Source organism: Capricornis sumatraensis, chromosome 17 (genome assembly GCF_032405125.1).
Source record: "Capricornis sumatraensis isolate serow.1 chromosome 17, serow.2, whole genome shotgun sequence".
Lineage (NCBI taxonomy): Eukaryota > Metazoa > Chordata > Mammalia > Artiodactyla > Bovidae > Capricornis > Capricornis sumatraensis.
In genome coordinates, this window is record NC_091085.1 from 44250462 (window position 1) to 44270695 (window position 20234).

Below are 20234 nucleotides of genomic sequence, written 5' to 3' on the forward strand. Positions count from 1 at the left end.
CAGTCCAGCTGTGGTGTATACATAGCACAATCCCACATACTTTTCCCCTCTGCCCCATATGGCTTGAGATTTTGCTGGAAATGGTAAAACAAACTTATTTTACCCTAAACAAGTAAATAATAGACTGTCTAGATTTCTTGGGTTTCTTTGTTTGACAGTTAAAACAAACTCAGATAACAATTAAGATACATGAAGAAATACATCACAAGATATGATATAATGCAATACTTCACAAGATGAGGACAGAACTCACCCTGAGAACTTAAGAAATTTCTTATGTAAATCTAATGTGCACATTGCCAGGATTTATTTCATATGTAAATGCAATAGATTAGAAAATGATATTTTGAATGAAGCAAATAAAGCATTAACTAGTTCTTATAAAATGTGTATAGAAAATAATGTATGGCAAAACCAATACAGTATTGTAAAGTAAAATAAAGTTAAAATAAAAATTAAAAAAAATAAAAATAAATAGAAAACAGGAAAAAAAAAGAAAATAATATTGAGGTTTTTAATTCTGTTTTTAAAGGGATTTGTTATTTTCCTGTTGAAGCAAAATGATATATTTTACCATAGCATCTAATTTTATGATTCATGAATTTTTACTTGAAGAAATATCTTTTTTAAATGTTAAAACTTTAAATACAAGTATCATATTAAAAAAAAAAAAACTGCCTTTTGAATGAAAGACCCCAACTGTGGCTCAAAAAGCAATGCTATTAAATAAATAATTTTATCTTTAAGAGCACATGCATAAGTTAATGATAGCAGTCAGTAGAACATTTTAGAACATTTCTGGGAATGTTGCTAAAATGTTTATTTCATATATATATATCTCATATTTTTCTCTCTTTTTTTGCCATGTAAGAAAAATTATTTTAAATGTAAAATTAGTGGTAGTGGTAGGTGTTCTGTAAAAGGACAACACGGGGTGCACTGATATTATCTTTACAATAATTTGAGGCTGTAAAAACTATTTACAAGAGTTTTTAACTATGTAAAAACTATCCCCTGTGAATTCACTTTAACATTTTGTACTCATTTAATTTTGTTTTAAATCTGTAACTGTAGCCTGTCTCTGGTTACCTGTGTAGGAAGAAGAAATTGACTAATGAGTCAATCAAAGAATATATAGACAAATAGATTCCTTTTTTCTTTCAAATTAAAGATGCTCACTTGTTATCTTGTTATGTTACAGTGTTATGTTATGTTATAGTGTTCTATTTCTTGAAAATAAAAATCATTCAGTAAGATGTCAGTTTTTAAAGTTCTTTTGAGATGTGATTCAAGCAAGAACTGAAGGACATGAAAAGGATGTCAGAAAGCCCTAAACTTTAACTATAACAAAAGAACCTACCAGATTAGTTGATGGAATGATCTTCTATTAAATCAAATCTGTCATCAGCCGTAAGTAGACATATTCACATGACCAGGTGATAACATCAAACGGCAAGGGTTTTATTCTTCAGTGTTTACACCAGCATGGCGTAGGGTGTACAGGGCTCACAAGATGAAAAAAAAACAGCTTCAAGGGAAATAAAAATAATAGTTGCCTTAAGTGACTCTTAAAACTGTTTAGTACGCCTAATATTTCTTCTGTATTTAGTTGAACTTTTTTCTGTACTATAGAAACATTATCTTTTTTGCCGTTTTTATTTTGAGAGGGGAATAGGTAATGAAATATGTAGATTTTTATTCTATATAGACATCTGATTTTCAAGGAAACCAATATAAAATTTTAATAATTTAATTTTTTGCCATATGTAGCAGCTTATTTTATGTTTATGTAATTTTTGAAATGTAAATATAGTCTTTAGTATCTTTGTAACAAAAGGGAATCAGAGTTTACCTGTGCTATGAAAGTAGCTGCTGATTTATGTAACTAAGCCAAGAAAATTCTAAAAAATCTAGACTTTTTTCCTTAATAACATAAATCAAAATTATTCATCAATTTGAGTAAAAGGAAACATTGCTTTTGGTTAATTAAAGTAAAATAAAAAAAGTTTTTGAAATCTGAATAATTTTTAATTGAAAATGGACAAGACTCATTTAATTGATATCTGAAAATAATTTGAACATAAATGATTAATTAATATAAAAATGATTTTGAAAAATGTTTCAATAGATCATAGATACATGTCTCCTTGTTGTTGTTGTTCAGTTGCTAATTGTCTTGTCTGACTCCGTGACCCCTTGGACTGCAGCACATGTATCTTAATATTGACTAAATATGCCTTCCTGATTTTGTGTAAACTTAATTTGCTTGTCATTTTTTAACATTAGAAAACCTCTGCTGCTTCTGCTGCTGCTAAGTCGCTTCAGTCGTGTCCGACTCTGTGCGACCCCACAGACGGCAGCCCACTAAGCTCCCCCGTCCCTGGGATTCTCCAGGCAAGAAACCTCTACTTCCATCCAAATTTTCATTACAATGAGAAGTAAAGAGATCTAGTTCAAAAAGATTTGTTTGGACACAAATGACTTTTTAATAAACGGAAGTGGAGTGGAATATAAACCATTTGACAACAGTCATTTGAGATATACATTGTTTCCATAACTTAATATTTTATGTTTTTTGAATTAATAAATATGCTGCATGGATATCATCATTATCAGTGACCTCCTAAAAGTAGTTACTTTAACCTATTTAATATTTTTTTATTTCCTGATTCCAATCTGCCTTACCAACATGAAATTAAGATATGCTGATAATGCTTTTGGTACTTTTCCTATCCCTTATCCAATTTCAAAGTGATCCATTTTTACCATCTTTTAAAATTTGAAAACACTTTTGGAACCACCATAGCATTTGGATTTACAGGAAAGAGATAAATTATATTTATTCTGATTAATAAAGCCATTATTAAAATTGCAAATTCATCAGAGAAACAGTTTTTGTTACTGTATTTATACAAGTGAAATACAAAATATCTTAATTTTTTTATATGTCTTTGAGGTAAATACCTTAAAGATGTTCAGACTTTTTATTATGATGATTTCCTAAGGCATGCACTGAAATGAATTCAAATTTTAGCAAGAAGTAAAGGAACAACAATGTTAAAGAAAAGTGGACCAGACATTTGAGAAATTTTCTGGAAATGCAGAAAACCCACTACCATTTATTTATGTTGTCTAACAGTTTCATCAGCAATGTCTAACTTTCCTACTGTCCTACGTACAAGAATCATTTAAAGTGGTTCCTTATAATTTTTTTTAATTTTAATATGGAATTTACAGTATAATTTTCTGGATTTGGCTGAGTTGCTGTATCATGTACACCTCCTCAGGTTGTATGGCTTAGGTGTAGTTTTGTTCTTATTTCTGTAGTTATTGTCTAATATCTTAATAGTAATTAACAAACACTGAGCACTTAATACAAACCAGACAATGAAGTAAGAATTTTTATGCACTCCCTCATTGAAAACTAGCAGCTCCATAAACTTTTATCCCTATTCTACATATGGTGAATCACTTAACTAATAAGTGTTGGAACCAGCTATAAACTGTGTTCTGTCTAAATTCAGTGCCTTAGCACTCAATAGATTATAGAACTCAAGTCCTTTATTCACTTTCCGAGTAAAATCTAGTTAACGTGCTCTGCAAATTATCCTAATGTCACTTATAAAACATCCCCGTCTCTCACTTCTGTGTACCTCTGCCACAACAAAACTCAGCTGTGCAGACCCTGTGCTTGTTTTTTGTTCTTCGCTCTTGTCTAACATTGTAATATCTTTTTATTAACATGTTCTTCTGTCTCTGGACCTAGCCCTAAGTTGATCCTTCTTACCTTGCTAACAAAATTACTACTCCTTTACTATTTATCCATATTCATTTTCTCCATACTTCAATTCATCAGAGAACCACTAGACTCTTTTTCCTAACTTTAGAGCTTTGGTGATACAACTCTGCATTGGGAGGAAAATGCAACCTTAACATATTCTCTATTGCATATAGTTTAAGTCCAAAGCATGTTGAAGCCAGACTTCCCTGGTGGTCCAGTGGTTAAGATTTCATGTTTTCTCTGCAGAGGGCACTATCTTAGAATGTAAGACATTATAGTACTTCGGGTTTGTTCCCTGGTCAGGGAAGTTCTACATGCCACAGGGCATAGCCGATGATAATAATAACAACAATAACACACAATGTTGAATCTATTGCCTTCAGTAGGCTTAACTCCTAAGACTGATCTGTACACATACTATGGTCCAGTTAAGGGAACCTGAGTAGCCCCTATCCAGACTAACAATTTTTCAATTTTAGATGGGGTGAAAGTGAGAGAAACTTAGTAGAAAACATAATTCGAGTATTTCTCTTTTCCCAGGATCACGATACATGGTGGAATCTCTTCTCATGATGCTGTAGTTCCCAGTTAGCCCCACCATCATTGAGGGTAGATAACTCACATGCTCATAACCATTCTGCAACCATTCTCTCTATCACATCCAGTACAATATTTAATTAGTTACATAAGATATTCAATACTTTATTATAAAATAGGCTTTGTGTTAGATGATTTTACCCAACTTTTGTCAAAGTTAAGTGTTCTGAGTCCTTCTAAGTTCAGCTGGCTCAGACAGTAAAGAATCTGCCTGCATGCAGAAGACTTGGGTTCGATCTCTCGGTTAAGAAGATCCCTAGGAGAAGGGAATGGCTACCCACTCCAATATTCTTGCCTGGGGACTCTTACCTGGATGACCGTGAACAGAGGAGCCTTGTGGGCCACAGCCCATGAGATCATAAAGAGTAGGACATGATAAGCAGCTAACACTTTCCTTCTCACAGATTAAGCTATACTTTTTGATAGGTTAGGGCTAGTCAATTCATTTTGACTTCATTTACTTCCATAAACACATTGTAAGTTAAAAGAATCTGTATTTGTAGTTTCCATGTAACTGTTAGTGTTGTCTAAAATGCTCTTTCTGATCCTGATTTGGATCCTCTTAAATTATATCAGTCTCCTGGACAAACTCAATCACTCTCTAATTCATGCAATTTTTTTTATTCCTTTGTCATTTATGATGGCATGCTCCTCAAAATTTACATCTTGTTTTTTTGTTTTTGTTTTTTCCCCCATGATGGCATTTGTTTTTATTAGAATACCCCATATGGCAAGAGCTTTCCTAAGCCAGCACAGAGACTGGGTAGCCTCCCAGGGTCCCACAGCTTTCACCTTATCTTCCACTCTCTTTTGAGACTGGAGGGCAGGGGATGGGGGTGGTGTCAGGCAGTCTCCAAAGCGCCTGCTTCTGGACCCCCAAGAGAGTTCACATTGCCAGCAACATATCCCAGGACACATCAGTGGTACACCATCGGGCCTAAGGATCAAGGTAGTTTTTGAAGGCATTCCTGTTTGTATGGCTTCATGATGGAGCCAAGGAGGCTCTCACAGACTCCCACATGATCCTTCACTCTGGTTGAGAGCAGGCAGGATCCAGGAGAAGGTGGCCAAGGGTCAAGGGAGAAGAGATGGCATTGAGATACCCTTGGGAGTCTGGAAAGCACCTGGATTTCTGGGGAAGGGAGAGCCATGGAAGCCCCACTCGGTTATTTTTTGGTTTGGGGGATGTCATATTTCCTCTTGCTGGAGTACCATGACTGCAGGGGGATGCCCACTGAAGGGAGAGTCTTGACCCAAAAAGCTACAATTAATCTGCAATTAAACTATGCTGAGCCAGGATTCCTCCCTGTTCAGGTGCACTGGTAAAGTCCATCACTATGGGCCTATTCTCTTGGGCCAGGTAAGGAATAGTTGCTGAGGTGAAGCTGAAATAACCAGCCTTGAGAGGATGCAGGGCCACAATGTGAGAGACATTGTTAGCAGGAGTAACCCAGTCCCATTGACTCCCTGGTGGCTCAGATGGTAAAGCGTCTGCCTGCAGTGCGGGAGACCTGGGTTCGATCCCTGGGTTGGGAAGATCCCCTGGAGAAGGAAATGGCAACCCACTCTAGTACTCTTGCCTGGAAAATTCCATGGACTGAGGAGCCTGGTGGGCTATACAGTCCATGGGGTCGCAAAGAGTCGGACAAGACTGAGCGGCTTGGATTAATTAATTATTCCCGAGACAATGCTGAAGTCTTCTGGAAGGAAGGAATCATCAGGCAAGTCCATCATGTAGCACTTGAGCCAACACTGTAGATATTGTACTGAAAGCTCAGGTCTCCCCTTCCACAGCACATCTGTTCAACAGTGATTTCGAGGCCAAAGCCTGGCTACTTTGTCTGCTTGTGTAATGGCAAATAGAACGAACACCATAAACTCCAGCAGCCTCAGCATGCACACTCCATCGCCAATCCCCCAAGACTTTTGGGAGCTGCCAAAATCACAAGCAGTATGTACTTCTTGTTAAAGGCATTCAGCCTCACAGCAAGTTTATTTATTTATTTCATGTGATTGTATTAAGCTTCAACTATTCACATGATGGACACTATGCTATGTTCCAATAGGAAACTAAGACTAGATTTTGTTTCATTTCTACATATGTATGGAACTAGAGTTAATAAAAGTTACATTGTCTTAAAATTTTTATTGGAATGTAGTTGATTTATGATGCTTTGTTACTATCAGGTGTACAGAAAGTGATTCAGTTATACATATACACATATCAATTCATTTTCAGACTATATATAAGGTATCACCAAATATTGAGTAGGTTTCCCTGTGCTATAGAGTAGATCCTTGTTAATTATCTATTTTTATATAGTAGTGTGCGTACGTTCATTCCAAGCTCCTCCTTTCCCCATGTTTTCCCTTTGGTAACCATATATATATTTTTTTTCCAAATCTGTGATTCTGTTTCTGTTTTGTAAATATGCTTATGTATTATTTTTTAAAAATTGTTTTTAAAAAGAACTTATACTTTGAAACTGTAAGAACATAGATTCAAATTTAGTGAATCACACTTACTGCAGAGTGAGTCTAAGCACATTAGTTTGCTAGAGGCTCTTCCTGCCCTCGTATTAGGTCTCAATTTTGCATAAGTTTTTTTCACTTACTAACTGGTGAGGTGATGCACCTGACAGAGGCTAAGACCAATAGATGCCCAAATTCTCTCTGGCCACAATATTTAATTCAAACATGGGCATGTAACCCACTCAGAAACCATCCATTGTGCTGGGGCTTTTGAGCAAGAGACTTCTGGGTTTTGTGTACATCTGTCTAGAGGATCTAGAGCTGCAATAGCTATTATTACACCACACGAAGCTTAGAACTGAAACCAAGAGAGAAGATGCAAAACCAGTAGATCAAGAGAAAAAAAATGAGTTATGATTACATTCAGTTCAGTTCAGTTCAGTTCAGTCGCTCAGTTGTGTCAGACTCTATGCAACCCCATGAATCACAGCACGCCAAGCCTCCCTGTCCATCACCAGCTCCTGGAGTTCACTCAGATTCACGTCCATCAAGTCGGTGATGCCATCCAGCCATTTCATCCTCTGTCGTCCCCTTTTCCTCCTGCGCCCAATCCCTCCCAGCATCAGAGTCTTTTCCAATGAGTCAACTCTTCACATGAGGTGGCCGAAGTATTGGAGTTTCAGCTTTAGCATCATTCCTTCCAAAGAACACCCAGGGCTGATCTCCTTTAGAATGGACTGGTTGGATCTCCTTGCAGTCCAAAGGACTCTCAAGAGTCTTCTCCAACACCACAGTTCAAAAGCATCAATTTTTCAGCACTCAACTTTGTTCACAGTCCAATTCTCACATCCATACATGACCACTAGAAAAACCATGGCCTTGACTAGTCAGACCTTGGTTGGCAAAGTAATATCTTTGCTTTTCAATATACTATCTAGGTTGGTCATAACTTTTCTTCCAAGGAGTAAGCGTTTAATTTGATGGCTCCAGTCACCATCTGCAGTGATTTTGGAGCCCAGAAAAAAAAAAAGTCTGACACTGTTTCCACTGTTTCCCCATCTATTTCCCATGAAGTGATGGGACCAGATGCCATGAGTTTCATTTTCTGAATGTTGAGCTTTAAGCCAACTTTTTCACTCTCCTCTTTCACTTTCATCAAGAGGCTTTTTAGTTCCTCTTCACTTTCTTCCATAAGGGTGGTGTCATCTGCAGATCTGAGGTTATTGATATTTCCTCCCAGCAAGCTTGATTCCAGCTTATGCTTCTTCCAGCCCAGCGTTTCTCATGATGTACTCTGCATATGAGTTAAATAAGCAGGGTGACAATATACACCCTTGACGTACTCCTTTTCCTATTTAGAATCAGTCTGTTGTTCCATGTATAGTTCTAACTGTTGCTTCCTGACCTGCATATAGGTTTCTCAAGAGGCAGGTCAGTTGGTATGGTATTCCCATCTCTTTCAGAATTTTCCAGTTTATTGTGATCCACACAGTCAAAGGCTTTGGCATAGTCAATAAAGCATGAATAGATGTTTTTTGGGAACTCTCTTTCTTTTTCGATGATCCAGCAGATGTTGGCAATTCGATTTCTGGTTCCTCTGCCTTTTCTAAAACCAGCTTGAACATCTACAAGTTCACGGTTCACGTATTGCTGAAGCCTGGCTTGGAGAATTTTGAGCATTATTTTACTAGCATGAGATGAATGATTACATTACTGTAGAGCAAATTTCAGCTATATTTGAGCTCATTCCAGAATTTCCTCTATGAGAGTGCTTTTTTTTTTTTTTTTCATTTAAGATATTTATATTGGATATCCTATTATTTAAAAATGAAAGTCTAGTATTGGTTTCCTTATGTCTAAAATACACATATTACCTGCTTCACACTATTTTGTTGATTGTAGGATTTTATGTAGTTCCTGGCACTAAGTGATAAATAAATGCTGCTTCTTTTTGCCTTGGGATGATGTTTTTTTTTTTTTTTTGGTCATATTGTGTCCTAAAGTAGTTACATTAATGAACACTCAGTAAATATTTGTTGTTAAAAAATGCTGCACTTAGTAATGTTTCTTTGGCATGGTTATTTGTCATAAAAGAAAATATGTGCCCAGTTTGTAGCTCGCTGATAACTTCCCCATGGCTTTAGGTGCTGTGGAAGAAGAGAGTAAACACTTATCAGTTACTTGTGTAACACTGTATGGAGACAGATCAGTTGAAGATTTTTTGATTACTTGAGACAGCTCAAGGGTAACACCAAACCTATAAGATTGCCATCTAAGAATTTTGCTCAGAGTTCCTTAGATTATGGCAGTTATAAATAGGGCGATTCACTTATTCAGTCTGGGCATCCATCTCTACAGCTTGCACAAATCCTCATCTTCTCTAAGTGCTATGAAGAGAAAACTCACTAGAACCTTTCTTAAAGGGAAGCCTTTCTGTCATTTAGGATTTGACTAAAACATGTGATTGCAGAAACCTTCAACGCGGGACACACTGTCATTATTCTAAGGTCTAAAGAATCTTTTTTTGTTTTCTTCTCTCTCAGGTAGATTTCATTATAAATCTCCTAGATTGTTGGCTTGAGATTTATGTCTTTCATGCCATTCTGAAAATCCTCGAGAGACATTTACTCAATACATTTTTTGGTTCAAAGTGTGCATATTGTAGTTGATATTTCATTAGAAATATCATTAATTAGAAATATTTCATTGATATTTCATTAGATTCATCAGTTTTAATTTAGCATCAATGTAGTGTACAGCAATGTTGAAGAACTGATAAGATTTATAAGTAAATTAGAACACTACCTACTCCATGACTAATATTTTTCAAAAAAGAGTAATTCTTCTTTTAAATGAAATTTATCAAATTGTAACACAATGAAGAACAAAGTCATCTGCAGTTGACGTTTAGTATATTTAGTAATTGACTTATAAAACTCAGGAAGACTTGTTTATTTGTTTATTTTAATATTGGTGCTGTAGAGAGAGTAAATCATACTCTTTAACAAACAGGAAATAGAGGCTCAAAACCAAGAATAGTTTGTTGTTTTTTGTTTTTGTGTTTCTTTTTTTTCTTGTCAGTCATGATCAATAATGATGCTTTACACAACTGCTGTGAGCTCTGTTGAGAGTCTTATCTTTGGCCAAAATAATTTAGAGGAAAACTGTTCTGTAACAAAGATCACATGCAAGAATTCCAGATAAATACTTGTCAAATGGATTACTGGGGAATTTTTGAAATGTTACTATCAAAGTAGTAAATAAATCTCCATGCTTATTATGTAATGACTACCAAGCAGGCAAAGGCTTGAATATTCTCAAAATGTATTCCTCAGTTGACTAGGAATATCAGTATGTTCCCCCAAACAAGTTAAAAAAAAATAAGCTCCCACAGTTATTTCTGTTAGGATCAATATGCACCACTGTAAATGTCAATCCTATAGTGTAAGACATCTCAGACCCTTTAAAAGAAAACACTGCTAGTGGTTGAAATCACAGCCATGATGGAGACCTTCATTTCCTCAAGGCTGAAAGAAAAATGCGGTAAAGGCAATAATCTACCAAATAAGAAGACATCAAGATGTGACATTTGGCAGGTCCTGAAGGAGGTCAGTATTTTGAACAGAATGAACAAATCACCAGCATAGAAGGACGTTCATTAGAAAACTCAGAACAGGTTGAGGAAAACAAGATAGAACCCATTCTGTTTGTAAATGAGATTGTCAGAGACTTTCTGTGGGTGGAAGGAGAAAGAAAACAAATACATTATTAAGAAGCCAGATATGCAATCATTCTTGCTGTGTTCTCTGCAGAACAATGGAAGGAACAAAGATCTGTAGGTTGGTGAATTCCTTGCAGAGTCAGTAATGACATGCTCATTTGCAATGTGTTCTCTGGAACATTTAGCTGTTCTTTTTGCTACTTAAAAAGGAAAAAATAAAATAAAAAGTAGCCTTGTCATTGTGAGATGACATGCTGAGTCACCTTATTCTTTGCCAAGACAAATAATATGAGCAGATATTGTACTGTTTGGCATTATCTGTATCTGTCAGGACCTGCAGCTTCTGAAAATGGCAATAATCCATCTTTAATCACTTGTAGAACGTATGTCAGAATCAGCTCATTCTGGCCATTTCTTTGAGAACTTTCCTGACACAATTCTTAGATGCACAAAAGGATAGCTCTACAACTCAGTGCATGTCTAAATTAATTTTTGATTGATACAAACTTGAAAGTGTCAATTGGTTTCAATTACCCTGTGTGTACATATGTTTTACATAGCTCGGCTGTGTGTGCATTAAATAATCACGGCTTCTGTTAGCAGATGTACATAGGCTGTCACATGTTCTAACAGATTGGTGCCTCTCTGCTATTAGTTGTCATATAGTTTTTAAATCACTTTACAAATAGTTGATCTTTATTAAACATTTAATTTTGCGAGGCAATGTTTCATCCTTTGTATGCTGTCTTGATGTTATGCTGCTATTAAATTTTGGAACTAGGTTGCATATGGACACAGTATTGTTTGAATGCTGAGTCTGAGTGTTTTTGAACACTTGGTTCTGCTGGCTGATGACACTCCATGCCCCCTACCCACCCACTCCCCCAACACACATATATACACACTAACCTCTATTTACAATTTGCCTTTACTTACTCCTAATCTCTTCTTGTTCCATTTTGTGGAGAGATGCTGAACTATTATTTGTATTTTAAATACATTTCTGATACTTGTTTTATGGGACATTTTTGTAGACATGTTCTTTGTTAATCTATTAAAAAATAGCATATTATAATATAGGGAGAAAGAAAACAAATACATTATCAAGATATACAGATATATAATCACTCGCTGTGTTCTCTGCAAAATAAAAAAGAGGGGATTTTGAATCAATTAATTGAATTATGCTTAATCAACTAAATTATGTTGATTATAATGTGTGTTTAATGCTTAAATCACTTCCAGTAGAAAACAAGCCTGCTCATTCCCTATTTTCATCATCATTTGAGAGATTCCTTCATAGCTGCCAGTCTGTTAAATACTCTGTGATCAATATTTGTCCTCACTATGAAATGTTGCTGGGATAAACCTTAGAAAGGATACATTTCAAGTATGAGAGAAAGGAATTACTTAACAAAATCTGTTTTGTATTGTATCAGAGTAGACTGCTTATCTCTTTCAAAGCGTTGCTTTCTATATGATAATTAACTATTCTGTAAAAAATTCAAGCATCTGGAGTATAGTAATTAATTCATAATGTAGATCTATCAATTTAATTTTACTTTTGAAACTTAGTCCAGTAATGATATATTTTAATTCAATTCACTTATCTTTTGTTCATTTACATTTATGAATTGCAGAACTGAAAAATAACCTCTGGTGTTAGTTAGACATTTGTGAATTTTTTTCATAGGACTTTGTAAAAGTATCATTCTATAGCTATATACAATGCTAACTGGGGAGCCTATTTTGTTTATCATCAACAAGAAATAAAAGGGCAATTAGAAAGCTCCATATGAAAGATTTTATATAAAGTATTTTGTTGAATTGTATATTCATTTTCACCACCAATGCAATCAGTGCAATGAGCTGCTCACTTATTTCAAAGTTGCGGTTTTTATTTCTCTCTGGTACATTATGAACATAAGAGATTTAAAAAAATAAATAAGTAGAGACTTTGGCCCATTTAAAGGCAAATGTGAAAAATCTCAGAGACTTCTAGGCAGGAAATTACCTCAGATACCTTGACATTATCCCATTTTTATAAACAGCTATTTGAGTTAAATTCTCTTACATCCACTGACCTCTACCAACATTTTTCTGCACCTTCCTTGCCTCTAATGAAACTTCATTCTCATTGAGGCAACGTTTGCACATGTACCTGGCATTCTCATTCTGAGCAGCCTTGATGTGCTAGGGCCTTGGAGGAAGCTATTTGCCTTCACTATCATTGGTCCCAATTCAACATGAGAAAAAAAAAAGCCCCCCATTTAGCAATGTATAATCCTCCATCTCAATTCCATCCCTTTAAGCTTGTCTTATTTGTTGTTATCTCACAGCATCTAAGCTCAGCCTGAGCAGTAACTCCTGTGGAGGCCAAATCTTGCAGAGTGATTTCTGCTTCCATGTGGACAGCTCACCCTCCATGTCACTCCCCAGTTTCACAAGATCAACACAAGCTCTAAATTCTGGTTTCAAAAATATATATTCTTATTTGTCAAATTGTCTCAATTACTATATTGCATTTAGAACCAAGTCAATGCTTCCAAGGTAGTAATAATCCTCATTAACTTTAAAAGAAATTATCATTGGATTATGTCCATTTGTGATCTAGTTCTTTTCAGTGTTTTTCTTTTCACCCTTGCTAGCTGCTACTTCCTAATATTCATCTTGTGCTTTAGACACTCTGCTCACTAGGCTTCTACTATGCTAGATTTTCTTATGTGTCACTGTCTCTACACCTAATCTCCTCTGTTAAATTTATTCCAGCTCCTCAAAATTATACTTTCATAGAATTCCATGAAAGTTTTATGATAGCAGAATGATTTTTCAAAAATTATTTGTTGACATATTTGTCTTCACCATCAGAGTCAGGTGCTGAGTAACAGAATCATTGTCTGTTATTGTATTTCTACTCCAACACTGAGCTCACTGCCTGGCACATGGTGCCAATTCAGAATGCTCTAAGGGAAGGATTGAATTTAATTAATAGAAGTTATTTGAAACTATTTCAGGAACTTTCTGCTGCAAGACTGAAATTACTCAGGAAAAGCTTTTACTTTATTTCTATCTCAAGTAAGAGTTAATCCTTCTAATTATTTAAGAAAGAGTAAAATGTCCCAATTCTTTGACAGGCTCAATCTGATCATCTGTAGACAAAGATAGGATGAGATGGAGAGAGTTGATAGAGAAAACTTTAACACATAGGTTTTAATGAGGACTGACCCTCAAGTCTTCCAAACCTAGTAAAATAGCTTAATATATAAACATAGTCTGATGCATTATGGTAAGTGCTATAATAGATGTAACATCAAGACATTTCTAAGAGAAAGATAGGATGCAGCCATTTTGGAGGGAAGAAGTAGCAGTAGCAGTAATGCGTACAGTGGATTTTGAAGAAATACCAGAATGTAAAGCTTGTGACATGAAAATGCTGGTGGATAGTTTGCCTATAAAATTGAACATGAGCTCACCCCTTCTCTAGGAACCATTAAAAAATGCTTGGTTTCTGACACCAGACAAGCAGACAATAGCCAAAATCACCTAAAGACTTGGAAGAATGTGGGAAAGAATACAGATTCCTTGAGAATGAAAAGCAGAAACAGAAGAAAGGAATTTTCTAGATCTTTATCATATATAAAGGGGTATCATGGACAATTTCATGTTCTTATGGGACCTGAGGGCTGGTTCCAACTAGGAGCACTCTGCTGTGTGTCCTCTGTATCAAGTTTTGACCCCATACAGATGTGTTCTTAAGCCTTTGCCTTCCTTTGACAAGTGAACATCTTTTCATTTGCATTTGTTGTAGAATTTCTCTTAATCATGATTACCTTGAGACCATAACAAAAAGTTGAATCTTAATAAATTTTCAGCCAAACAAGGGGAAATTCATGAGGGAGCTTGTTATAGACAGATGAAAGAGCATGTGCAGAAGCACATGTACATGACAAAACATGGAAGGCCTATTTTACATTCAGAAAAAACACACTTTAAAAAGCTTTCCTGACTCCTTTGAGAAAGTCCAGTTTTTTTCTGTATGAAAAGTGAAAAGTCGCTCAGTCATGTCTGACGTTTTGCGACCCCATGGAGAATGTTGCCTACCAGTCTCCTCCGTCCATGGGATTTTCCAGGCAAGAATACTGGAGTGGGTTGCCATTTCCTTCTCCAGGAAATCTTCCCAACCCAGGGATTTAACCTGGGTCTCCCACATTGTAGGCAGACACTTTATCATCTGAGCCACCAGGGAAGTCATTAGGCTCACACATGCACCGTGGGTAGACATGCACCATGATCGGAAATACACCATGGACAAATAGACACCATGAACAGATATGCACCATGGACAGACACAAAGGATAGGCACAGGCACAATGGATGGACATAGACACCACAGACACAATGGATAGACAGAGATATCACGATCAGATGTATATCATGGGCAGATAGCTCTCCCAGGCCTGCCTGGCTGTCTCCCCATTTTTTCTCACAAGTGTTTCTCCTAATATAGATTTCTTGCACAATGCTTCATATGGATTGCAGCCCACCAGGCTCCTCTGTCCATGAGATATTCCAGGCAATTGGGTCGCCATTTCCTTCTCCAGGGGATCTTCCACCCCAGGGATTGAACCTGAGTCTCCTGTACTGCAGGCAGATTCTTTTACCAACTGAGCTACAAGAGAAGCCTTTATTCTGTATGGTAGAAGTATAAAGTATTGTATTCATTGACCAATTTGAATAGCATTTCTGAGAGTTGCCAGGGAATGGGCTAGTTTTAATTCTTTACTATGAAGACTGAACTTCTTAAATAACAATAATTCATTGCTTTTGTTGAAAATTTGTCATAGTCATGATATGACATTCTAATCAGAGGTTATCTTTATGTACAGTTTATATGCATGTGTCTTATTCTGGGTCTTTTGAAAAGTAGATATGAAGCATTGTGCAAGAAATTTATATTAGGAGAAGTACTTGTGAGAACAATGGGGAGACAGCCAGGCAGGCCTGGGAGAGCTATCTGCCCATGATATACATCTGATCGTGATATCTCTGTCTATCCACTGTGTCTATGGTGTCTATGTCTGTCCATTGTGTCTGTTTGTCCACGGTGTATTTCTGATTATGCTACATGTCTACCCATGGTGCATGTGTGAGTCTAAGGAAGAAGAATGGTCTGCAAGAAAATTAGTTTGGGCGAAGCATCTTAGACTACCCTAGAGCCTAAGGAAGATTTAACAATGCCACTGGAAGTCCTGGAGCCAAAACCCCCACTTAGAGATGGCTCACATCAGTAGAAATGAGCCTGATTTACTACTGTATACTCAGCGATTGGCTCAGAGAAGCCTGTGAACAACACGATCATTTCACAACGGCAGCTGTGGAGTTCAAGGCACAGCAGCTGAGACTTCAGTCAGTTAAACTCCCCACAGCAGAAGAACTGATTATTCTCATGTCTGATGTAATTTGTGCAAAATATTAAAGTCAGCTTCTACTATTAAATATTTAGCATTTAACTTAGGAGTTTTCTTATTTCTAGCTAAACTATACATGTATATTTATAAAGTCTACCTAGTAGTAAAGCCTGGTTTTCTTAACATGATTTTTGGTAAAGAATGTAAGTCCTTTCAAAAACCACATTTTGCCGAATTCTCTGAGACAGTTGACAACCATTTTAACTGAGACCTGGGTTTGATTCCTGGGTTGGGAAGATCCCCTGGAGAAGGAAATGGCAATCCACTCCAGTATTCTTGCCCGGAGAATCTGATGGACAGAGGAGCCGGCAGGCTACAGTCTGTGGGGTTGCAAGAGTTGGACACTACTTAGCAACTAAAGTACTACCAGAGACCATTAAGTAACTGACTAAATAATATAAAAATTTAGTTTCCAGTCACTCATAGCCAGAGATAAAAGAAAGTATGATTGCTTAATTCTATTCTATTCAATGGAGAAGGCAATGGCACCCCACTCCAGCACTCTTGCCTAGAAAATCCCATGGACGGAGGAGCCTGGTAGGCTGAAGTCCATGGGGTTGCTGAGAGTTGGACACAACTCAGTGACTTCACTTTCACTCTTCACTTTCATACATTGGAGAAGGAAATGGCAACCCACTCCAGTGTGTCCTCAAACTTGAAGAGTAAAGGTGAATGTCATAGAAATGAACTTGGACTAATTTCTGTGCTAAAAATATCCACCTTAATACTGACTACAAGGTTCTGCCTTTCTTTCAAGACCCACATCGAATTGTGCCTGTTAGTTCTAAGGAATTTTCCCAAATTTTTACTGGTCTATCCCCTAACTGTGTCTCTGTGCATGTCCTAAATTCTCAAAACTGATTATGATTACAGCCGTTAAAGCTACATTACCTTTTTTTTTTTTATATCAGAGGATTTTGTTTATCCTTACACTCTCCCTAGATATTAAGCTTCTTGAAGTAAGCTAGTAGAACTTGTAAAACCATTCACTTTCTGCAATACCTAACAGATAATGCTTATTAAATAAATGTTATATGAACAGAATTACTATAAATAGTTAACTCATCTTAGTAAGTTGAATCTCTGCATATAGTGAAGAACATGAAGATATACAAATGTCTATAAGTTATACAAAAAGTAATATTAAGCAAAATAGATTGATATACTAGCTAGAAAATAGGGTATTTTTTTTCCTTTAAGTACTTTTTCTGGCACCTTTTGATGGTTTATAATCTTAAACATTCCAAAATAGTTAACAGTTTTTTTCCATCTATGTGCCAATACATCAGTTCAGTTCAGTTCAGTTCAGTTGCTCAGTCATGTCCGACTCTTTGCGACCCCATGAGTTGCAGCACGCCAGGCCTTCCCTGTCCATCACAAAGTCCTGGAGCTCACTCAGATTCATGTCCATCGAGTCAGTGATGCCATCCAGCCATCTCATCCTCTGTCGTCCCCTTCTCCTCCTGCCCCCAATCCCTCCCAGCATCAGGGTCTTTTCCAATGAGTCAGCTCTTTGCATGAGGTGGCCAAAGTACTGGAGTTTCAGCTTATAGAGGGTAAAAAATGCCAGGGACAGGGAAGGACAGGGAAGCCTAGTGTGCTGCAGTCCAGGGGGTCACAAAGAGTTGTACATGACTGAGCAACTAGATAACAACAACCAATTAAAAAAAAATTTTTTTTTTAATTAGTTCTCTACATACAGGCCCAGGAGTGGTATCTTAAGGTAAGCATACTTTTAGTTTTTTTTTCCTTTTTCTTTTTTATTTAAGGAGCCTCCATACTGTTCTCCATGGTGGCTTTACCAACATACATTCCCACAAACAATATAGAAAGGTTCTCTTCTCTCCACACCATCTCCAGCATTTGTTATTTATAGACTTTTTAATGATGGCCATTCTGACGTGTGGGGTGATAGCTCGTGGTAGTTTTGATTTGTATTTCTCTAATAATTAGTGATATTAATTAATATTAATATATTAATTGAGATTAATATTGAGCATCTTTTCAAAACAGAAATAGACCCACAGACATAGATAACAAACTTTTGGATACAAAAGAAGAAAGGAGAGTGACAGAGTAAATTACAATTTGTGGATTAACAGATATTCACTACTATATATAAAATAGGTAATCAACAAAGACTTATCGTATAGTACAAAAAATTATACTCAGCACTTAGTGATAACCTGTAAAGGAAAAGAGTCTGAGGAATAGATATATACGTGTGTGGTTGGATCACTTGGCTGTACACCTATAGCTAATACAACATCATAGATCAGCTATACTTCAAAAAATAAAAATAAAGTGCAGCCAATCTTCTAAAAAAATATCTCCCACAGTAGTTTTAAGCTTTGCCTGTTAACATCCCTTTCCTGAGAGAGGAGCAGAATAGAATTTAGGAACACAGGCTCCAGTCCAAGCTCTTCAATAAGTGAACTGTGTGACTTCAGGTATATCCTTTAATCTCACTGGGTTTCAAGATTTTCATTTGTAAAATGAAGGAATTGAGCCAGATCTTCTCCAAAGTCCCTCCAGCTTTAAAGCAAACTCTCAGGTCTTAAGACTGACTTAAACCAGAGCCTCATGGTCTGTGCTCTTCTCTCTAATGCTTTGTGGTCACCATGCAGTCCTATATAGATAAAAGGACTACCAAGTGTTAATCATTCTCTCAAAGGGGACAAATGTTCTTTGAAATAAGGACTTCCTCAGCAATGAATAGCTGTTAAAATGTAATACATAATTATCGAAATCTGTGGTACTGGTAAGTTCAGTTCAGTCGCTCAGTCATGTCTGACTCTTTGCAAACCCATGAATCGCAAGCACGCCAGGCCTCCCTGTCCATCATCATCTCCCGGAGTTCACTCAGACTCACGTCCATCGAGTCAGTGATACCATCCAGCCATCTCATCCTCTGTTGTCCCCTCTCCTCCTGCTCCCAATCCCTCCCAGCATCAGAGTCTTTTCTAATGAATCAACTCTTTGCATGAGGTGGCCAAAGTACTGGAGCTTCAGCTTTAGCATCATTCCTTCCAAAGAAATCCCAGGGCTGATCTCCTTCAGAATGGACTAGTTGGATGTCCTTGCAGTCCAAGGGACTATCAAGAGTCTTCTCCAATACCACAGTTCAAAAGCATCAATTCTTCCGTGCTCAGCCTTGTTCACAGTCCAACTCTCACATCCATACATGACTACTGGAAAAACCATAGCCTTGACTAGACGGACCTTAGTCGGCAAAGTAATGTCTCTGCTTTTGAATATACTATCTAGGTTGGTCATTACTTTTCTTCCAAGGAGTAAGCATCTTTTAATTTCATGGCTGCAGTCACCATCTACAGTGATTTTGTAGCCCAAAAAATAAAGTCTGATACTGTTTCCACTGTTTCCCCATATATTTCCCATGAAGTAATGGGACTAGATGCCATGTTCTTCATTTTCTGAATGTTGAGCTTTAAGCCAACTTTTTCACTCTCCTCTTTCACTTTCATCAACAGGCTTTTTAGTTCCTCTTCACTTTCTGCCATAAGGGTGGTGTCATCTGCATATCTGAGGTTATTGATATTTCTCCCAGCAATCTTGATTCCAGCTTGTGTCTCTTCCAGTCCAGTTACTGGTAACATACCTCAATTCACCACATTACCAAATACAGTTTAATGACAAATCAACCCTAAACTTATCCTGTTTGAGTGACATTAGGCCAGAAGCTGACACACCTGATGATCATTAGATTTGATATTTTTCATAATGTAACATAGTATCTAAATATGGAAAACTTTAACATTACTCAAAATAGCAACATTTTATGGTATAAAAATATTTTCCTTCATAGATACATTTTGTCTATAACTTCAGTGTCTGCATTTTAAAACTCTACCGACATCATATATATATTTTTTAATTTTAAACTGCTCAATATTGAAGCTCATTTGCAGAGTATGTATTTGGAAAAATCCAAAGTAGTGTTTTAGCCCCTTTCTGACTTAACTTCCAACCTCTACCTTTAGAGACAGGATATTTACAAAATCTTCCCTGGTGGCTCAGATGGTAAAGGATCTGTCTGACAATGCGGGAGACCTGGGTTTGATCCCTGGGTCAGGAAGATTCCCTGGAGAAGGAAATGGCAACCCACTCCAGTACTCTTGCCTAGAAAATCCCATGGATGAAGGAGCCTGGTGTCCAAGGGGTCCCAAAGAGTCGG

The 20234-nt window shown here is 36.8% G+C and overlaps 1 protein-coding gene and 1 pseudogene across 3 annotated transcripts in view; one reads left to right on the top strand and one right to left on the bottom strand.

Annotated features, from left to right (window-relative positions):
• The window catches only part of FSTL5 (follistatin like 5), an 839965-nt gene that overhangs the window by 781564 nt on the left and 38167 nt on the right, over positions 1–20234 (top strand). The gene's annotated exons all lie outside the window — the stretch shown is intronic.
• LOC138094017 (translocon-associated protein subunit beta pseudogene) lies at positions 5545–6274 on the bottom strand (annotated as a pseudogene).